The 8415-nt window shown below is 35.2% G+C and overlaps 1 pseudogene; it reads left to right on the top strand.

Moving 5' to 3' along the window:
• The first annotated feature begins 4991 nt into the window (after nt 1-4991).
• Nucleotides 4992-5488, top strand: LOC107848873 (annotated as a pseudogene).
• The last annotated feature ends 2927 nt before the right edge of the window (nt 5489-8415 follow it).

The following is an 8415-nucleotide window of genomic DNA, read 5'->3' as shown; positions in this document are numbered from 1 at the left end:
GTCCGACCTTCACAAAATTACAGAAGTGATGCATCCCAAAACTTGAAGTAGAAGAAGAAATTCATGAAGTATCTAAACTTGACGAGAAGTAGAGTATCACAAGATTTAGGCTGCAACTTCGAAAAAGAACCTAACAAAAATATAGAAGTTCAATGATGGTGGTTTTTTATGTGAAACGTAGCTCTACAAATCTACTTTCCAATGCAAAAAATGGAACCTGATCTCGATACTTTCACGTTGAGATATGGAATTTATCATGACGCTGCGTAAAGCTGAAATAACTAGCGAACCAAGATTACAAGATCGTCTTTGGAGAAATATCTAGAATGATTAGGATGCAATCTGATTGTGGTTTCTGCATGAGATATATCTCTGTGAATCTACTTTCCAATTCAAAAAACAGCACCTGATTCTAATATTTCCACATCAACATATGGAATTTCTCATGACGTTGCGCAAAGCTGAAATAACTAGCGAACCAAGATTAGAAGGTTGTTTTGGGAGCGATATCTGGGATGATTTGGATGCAATCTGATTGTGATTTCCAAGTGATATGTATCTATGAGAATCTAATTTCCAATTCAAAAAACGGAACATGATTCAGATGTTTCCACGTCGAGATATGGAATTTAATATGATGCTGCGCAAAGCTGAAATAACTAGTGAACCAAAATTAGAAGGCTATTTTGGGAGCGATATCTGGGATGATTCGGATGCTATATGATAGTGGTTTCCTTGTGACATGTATTTCTTAGAATCTACTTTCCAATGCAAAAAACAGCACCTGATTTCGATATTTTCACGTTGAGATATAGAATTTCTCGTGACTAAAAAAACTAGCGAATCAAGATTAGAAGGCCGTATTTGGAGCGATATATGAGATGATTTGGATGCAATCAGATTGTAATTTCAATGTGAGACGTATATCTATGAGTATAGTTTCCAACGAAAAAAACAGAGCCTGATTTCAATATTCCTAAGTCAAGATATAAGAGTTTTCGTGAGATTGCACAAAACAAGAAAAAAGTGACGAAACAGAACTATAAGTCTGATTTTGAGATGATACCTGGGTAGATCTGGTGATAAAATGAGCGTGATTTTCATGTAGAACATATCCTTGCGAGTCTACTTTCTAACACTACAAGCTGTTCGTAATTCAGACACCTCCACGATACGTTATGAAGGTTCTTCCACAGACCCGCCAAAGTGCTGAAAGCTCAATTGGGAAAAAAAAGAGCAAAAAGAGGAGAAGAACGGGAGTTGAATTTCTACTCAGGCTAAATTACAATGATTTAAGGGGTGTTGATGTCCTTTTATAGACCTGAAAGACCCCAATTTGATTTCAAAAAGGATTCTGCTGAACAAAGTTGTCTTGAATAAGAATTTGGACGTTTAAGTGTCCAAAATAAGTCAAATTCCTAATCCTTTTTGATGTGGGATAACATCATTAATCATTCCTATTAAAATTCGATATAAGACTCATAGTCAAATCCTACATGATTTGAATATATTTAATCTTAAACAAAATTTACACTGGATTCACATTGTTCTACCCGGATAATCATGACTTCGAGGAGTCGGATGTTGACAAAATGCTCAAGTCTTAAAAAAAAATAGGGCTCCACAAATACTTCAAATCTCGTCTCTAACAGGTCTGACAAATCAAACACCATGACGAGCCTTGAAGTAGGGGGCATCTGTAGACATGTAAAATTTATTGGGTCAAATTCATATAAAATTTGGATTTGATTCATATTTTATTGGGCCTAAAATTAGTTTGTGCTATAAAAAATGATAAGTCCATTTTATTCTTCATCAAGGACTTCAAAGTCCATTACACTTAGAAGCCCAAACTCATCAAGTGATGTGGCATCCCAGTCAAATCCAAGACCGATGAGACGCCGCCACATGTACAAATGATGTGGAAATCTCATTCAAATCCAAGAACCAGTCAAAAGTCGTCAAGTGTCAAAGTGACATGTTTCGGCCAATCACAAGAAACCAGGCCTACCCCTACAACTATAAATAGGGGGTAGCATGACATGCTAAAGGATTCGGTAAGCATTGGAGTAAGCTTCTGCGTTGACTACACAGCTCTTCAATAAATTGACTAATGGAGTTCTGCTCGGAGGTCAACTCGACAAGACGAAGTGCTGTCAAACAATTCCTGGAGATCCAAATAAATTTTTAGGAGGCTCAAATCATCCAAAAGTTTGAGAATTACACTGCAAAGGCCCTCGAATCACGAAAAAATTTAGGAGAGAAGAGTCGAGAGAATAACAAAATTTTACCTGCAATTACCTTAAATAAAATTATTTTTTTTATTTTTTTTATTTTTTCCTTGCAGTTAATTTTTAGCGTTAACGAAAATTTGTTGCGAACAAATTGGTACGCCCAGTGAAACCGAATCTACCCTTCATCTCTTCTCTCATAAATCAGATCTGCAAATCTGTAGCCACCGCATAAAGATGGAATCTCTATTGGTACTTCAAGACTCGTTATCAAATCTACACTTCGACAAGCCTTGAAGTAGGGGGCATTTGTAGACATCTAAAATTTGTGGACTCTTCAATAAGAATCCAAATTCTGTTAGAGTTCTAGAATGTTACTTTACCCTAAATCTTGCCTATTTAAAAGGTAATATGTTCCCTGAAACATGCATCTTGAATATCCCATAAGCTGATGGGTATTCGTAAAAAGATCGAGATCTCCAATATCCCACAAAATCATGGGATATTCATAAGGAGATCATCATATGTTCGAGGATAAGCCACTAACGGCCCTCGAATTACGTTGAAAATCAAGAGAGAAGAATCAAAGGAGGAACAGATTTGTAACCACAATCGTTTATCTATAAAAAAATTCTTTTTTCTTCATATTTTTGTTTGTGGTTAAAATTTATTTTCCATGAATTTAAATTATGTTGCAAACAAATTGGCACGCTTAGTGGGACCAAATCTGCCCTTAATCTCTTCTCTCATAAATCAGATCTGCAAATCTGTAGCCACCGCATAAAGATGGAAGCTGTATTGGTACTTCAAGACTCGTCATCAAATCTACTCTTCGACAAGCCTTGAAGTAGGGGGCATTTGTAGACATCTAAAATTTTTGGACTCTTCAATAAGAATTCAAATTCTGGTAGAGTTCTAGAAGGATACTTAACCCTAAATCTCGCCTATTTAAAGGGTAACATGTTCCCTAAAACAGGCATCTTAAATATCCCATAATCTGATGGGTATTCGTAAGAAGATCGGAATATCCAATATCCCACAAAAAATCATGGGATATTCATAAAAATATCATCCTATATTCAAGAATAAGCCACTAACGATCCTCGAATTACGGAGAAAATTAAGAGAGAAGAATCAAGGGAGAAACAGATTTGTAACCACAATCGTTTATCAATAAAAAATTCTTGTTTCTTCATTTTTTGTTTGTGGTTAAAATTTATTTTTCATGAATTTAAATTATGTTGCAAACAAATTGGTACCCCCAGTGGCTTATTCTCGAATATAGGATGACCTTTTTATGAATATCCCATGATTTTTTGCGGGATATTGGAGATCCCGGTCTTTCTTTTTACGAATACCCATCAGCTTATGGGATATTCAAGATATCTGTTTCAGGGAACATGTTACCCTTTAAATAGGTGAGATTTAGGGTAAAGTAGCCATCTAGAACTTTAACAGAATTTGGATTCTTATTGAAGAGTACACAAATTTTAGATGTCTACATAGGGTCATTAACACTAATCTTAAAATTATCACCTGTACCTAATAATTAAGACTTGTGTCACTCTTTTTAACTTTTGAAATCTTCTTAACACCCTTAATTAATTTTCTCAAAAATGTTGTCATAAGATGTATCCAACTTCTTGAAGCTAATGTACTAAATATTTGTAGATATGAATTCTATCAAAGTGTGTATCAATGAGGTTGGAAGATAATTAAATAAGAAAGTTAATTGTTAACCTAGAGAACAACCTCGTGATATGTATCAAAATATTGATTTAGGGTCATCTTTGCCTCCAGATGTTGGAGTCCCCTCCAATTAGATGGTTTCTTCCCATCAAGCTAAGTTTTGAAAAGCAGACTTACTGGTAAGAGATAAGAGCAGAAATGCAGGTATATATGGTCGAGATATGGGCAATAGAGTGAAGATTATGAAAATGTGGTCAAACAAACATTTAATTTATTTTTTCATCTTCATCTTCTCAATTCCTAAAAGGAAATAACATAATGTTAGAAAAAAAAATCAATACTTGATACAAAAACAATCCTTCAAATTTGTCAACAAATTTTATCTATATGCTTGAACTACTGTTTGTTTCAATTGTGTTCCTATAAGATATCTTCAATCCAAGCTTAAAATTTTTGTTGTGTATTTTCAATCATTCATGACATAGATAAGTTAATTAATTAAAATCTATCACATGTTTCATATACAAATTAGTCTTATTAAGTCGTAAAACTTCAGGTATGCTTTATGATTTGTATAATTTAAGAACATGACATGTTTCAAGTGATTAACTTATCTATGTAGCACATATATGTAAGTATGTGCAGAAACAATTTTTAAAATTTAAACTAAAAACATTTAATACATGTAATTCATCAAATTTGGCCATTTGGGTATTCAATTGAAAGAAACAGTAATTCAAGTATTTAAATAAAATTCGCTTATAAATTTAAAGGACTGTTTATACAAATATCAAGGGTGAAATTAAGAAAAAAAAAAATCTTGTGTCCAAATCCAAAACTAATCAAATCATTGTAATCTTTGAAGCATTTATATGTGTCAACATCATTATCCGCCGTTGATATTCTCTTTCATCCGACGGTGTACAACCTCGATCCCCGTCATTTTCTCTCATTGGTTGAATTATAACCCCTATTGCCTATAAAAACACCATAACAAAGCCGTTTCAGAACTCACACATATGGAAGAGCAATTTAGTTCTACTATTCATTTTTTCGCTTGATATCAAAATTATAATGCTTTCTGTTGTTTTGTATAGCAAAAAAAGCAATGACAAGAAGAGGAAAATCTCTTGGTTCCGATGTTTCTGCTACTAAGAAGTCACAATCTCGAAGTAGTAGAGCAGACCTCCAATTTCCTTTGGTCGTATATCCTGTTTCCTTAAAGACAGAAAGTATGCACAACGTATCGGCGTTGGACCTTCTGTTTCCCTAGCTTCTGTTCTTGAGTACCTTGCTGCCGAGGTAAATGAATTTCATTAAATTTTCATGTCTCATGTTTCTTAGTGTTTCTAGGAATTTGATTCTTGAATTTTATATATGTAGGTACTTGAAATAGCTGGAAACGCCACGAGGGATAACAAGAAGAACAGAATTTCGCCAAGGCACATCCAGTTGAACGTAAGGCACAGTTTGGTAGCTTTTCAAAGGCGACGGCTGTTATCTTTTATGTATTCGGGTACAAGAATCTGTATATAAGAAACACAAACATCAACACTAGTTCAAGTCCAAGACAAGAACACTTATGAAGTTCTGTAACACCTTCAACACTAGATTACAAATAATCTATCTAAGAAGTGTGTTAAGATTCAGAAAAGAGATGAAACAGAATTTAAGACCAAGTCCTTCGAATTCACAGAGTATTCTTGAGGAATAATTCCCCTCACTATACCCGAGGTTTTGGAATCTTCCTCTCAGGATAAAATGGCCTTCAATCCGAACAATAGCGGTACCTCAAATTGTTGGATTCAGCGAACTCACTCAACGGTTTGATAGATCACACAGAAAGTTTTTCAAGACAAGAAGAGAGTTGGTATTTTAGAAAAATTCGTACCTAAACCTATGGATGAAAGCAGGTTTATATAGCCAACATGTGCCTTTTCTGAAAAGTGGCAATGGTTCACTTAAAAGGTGAGACCTTTCTGGAAAAGCCATGTCTGTTCGTCCAAAGAATGTGTCTTTTCTGAACAGGCATACCATTTCATGAATCATTGTGTTATTTCGTTAAAGGGTTGCATCCTTTCGTTTCAGCACTGCACTATTTCGGAATCTGTATGCATGCATATAAATGGAGTATCAAAACACAGAAAAAAGTTATGTTTTTTCCTTTGGTATTTTTGAACTGAATTTCTGTCAAATAAACTTTGTCCAAAAAGATAAATCTCCAAAGCCGAAGCCGAACCCGAAGCCGAGCAGAGCAAGTGACGATGACGACGCGAGGCATCTCTTATTTCTTGCCTCGCTTACCATGTGGAGTAAGTGTTCCTTATTTAAACACTCACAAGTTCTCTTCTTCCACCAATGTGGGAGAAAGAGTAAACTTTTCAATTTGGGAGTACATTTTCTAAATTGGTGTCTCCCTTCTCCACCATTTTTCCTCCATTTTTTCATTCACACTTTTTCATATACTTTGAACCCAACAATCCCCCATATGAATGAGAAATGACTATTTTTTTTTGTAAAATTTTTACGGACAAGTATGAGATCATCAAGCAAAGACTGATTGCATCTGGATAAGTGGATTTTTCTTTGAACTTTTTGTAGTGAACATGCATCGGATGCACTCGTTCAATCGGTAGATTTGATATCTTTGAACCGTCAAGCTTTAATGTACACCTAGACAACATATGTCACACAACCAGCCTTTTTACCGTTTATGATTCTCACGGTTTTGTTCTTTTCAGCCATGAACACGTCCCGATTTCATGAGAGCTTAGAGAATAGGCCTTTACTAACATTCTCCTTGAAGCGACTTCCACTTCGCCCTCACATAGGTGATTTCTAAACGTTCAATCCTATAGATTAAACTATTTGGTCAAATCTGTCAAATTTAGATAATCATTAAAAGACTTTTCACCTTAAGTCTTATCCTTGTTTACTAAACATTGCCTACATCATGAGAATGGGTTGGGTAATTGACAATGTTGAACCTGTCAGAACAACTTTGTTTGATCTCCTTGAACCTAACTCTTGGGATCTCCAGTCTGCTAGGTAGAGTTACCGCCATGCTGACTTGTCTTAGGCCTTAAACCCATTCCTTTGGATGTCCTTTCCACTCCTTCTCTAGATAGGCCTTTTGTAAGTGGATCTGACACATTATTCTTTGACTTTACATAGTCAACAGTGATAATTCCACTAGAGGGAAGTTCCCTAACAGTATTATATCTCCGTCGTATGTGACGAGATTTACCGTTGTACATCATGCTCCCTGCCCTACCTATTGCCGCTTGGCTATCACAGTGTATACATACTGGTGCCACTAGTTTGGGCCAATAAGGAATATCTTCCAAGAAATTTTGGAGCCATTCTACTTTTTCACCGGCTTTATCCAATGCGATAAATTTAGATTCCATTGTAGAGCGAGCAATACAAGTCTGTTTGGATGATTTCCAAGAGACTGCCTCCATCCATAGTAAATACATATCCACTTGTGGATTTTCTTCATTCGATCCGGTGATCCAATTTGCATCACTATATCCTTCAAGTACCGTTGGATATTTATTATAATGCAAGGCATAGTCTTGAGTGTATTTAAGATACCCCAAAACTCTTTTCATTGCCATCCAATGAGTTTTGTTGGGATTACTCGTATACCGACTCAATTTACTAATAGGCATGCTATGTCTGGTAGTGTACAATTCATTATATACATTAAACATCCCAATACTCTTGCGTACTCCAATTGTGAATCTCTTTCACCTTCATTTTTTTGAAGTGCAAAGCTCATATCCAAAGGAGTCTTGGCAATACTGAATTCCATATACTTGAATTTGTCAAGTACCTTTTTGATATAGTGAGACTGTGACAATGCTAACCCTTGTGGATTTCTATGGATTCTTATACCTAAGATCACATCCGCAACTCCAAGGTCTTTTATATTAAACTTGCTCTCGAGCATTCGCTTCATTGCATTTATGTCAGAAATATCTCTACTGATGATCAACATATCATCCACATATAAACAAATAATGACTTAATGATTTGGAGTGTCTTTAATAGAAACACATTTATCACATTCATTTATCTTGAACCCGTTTACCAACATGGTTTGGTCAAACTTCGCATGCCATTGTTTATGTGCTTGCTTTAGTCCATACAACGACTTAATAAGTTTATACACCTTATTATCCTTTCCTGGAACCACAAAACCTTCAGGCTGTTCCATGTAAATTTCTTTCTCCAATTCTCTATTTAGGAATGCGGTTTTCACATCCATTTGATGGATTTCAAGATCGTATACTACCGCCAAGGCAATTAACATTCGAATCGATGTTATCCTTTCTACTGGAGAATATGTATCAAAGTAATCAAAACCTTCTTTTTGTTTGAAGCCTTTTACTACAAGTCTTTCCTTGTATTTGTCAATAGTACCATCCGCTTTTATTTTCCTTTTGAAGATCCATTTAGAACCTAAAGGTTTATTTTCTGGAGAAAGATC

This window comes from Capsicum annuum, chromosome 12 (assembly GCF_002878395.1).
Source record: "Capsicum annuum cultivar UCD-10X-F1 chromosome 12, UCD10Xv1.1, whole genome shotgun sequence".
NCBI lineage: Eukaryota > Viridiplantae > Streptophyta > Magnoliopsida > Solanales > Solanaceae > Capsicum > Capsicum annuum.
This window is presented reverse-complemented; position numbering and strand designations above follow the sequence as displayed.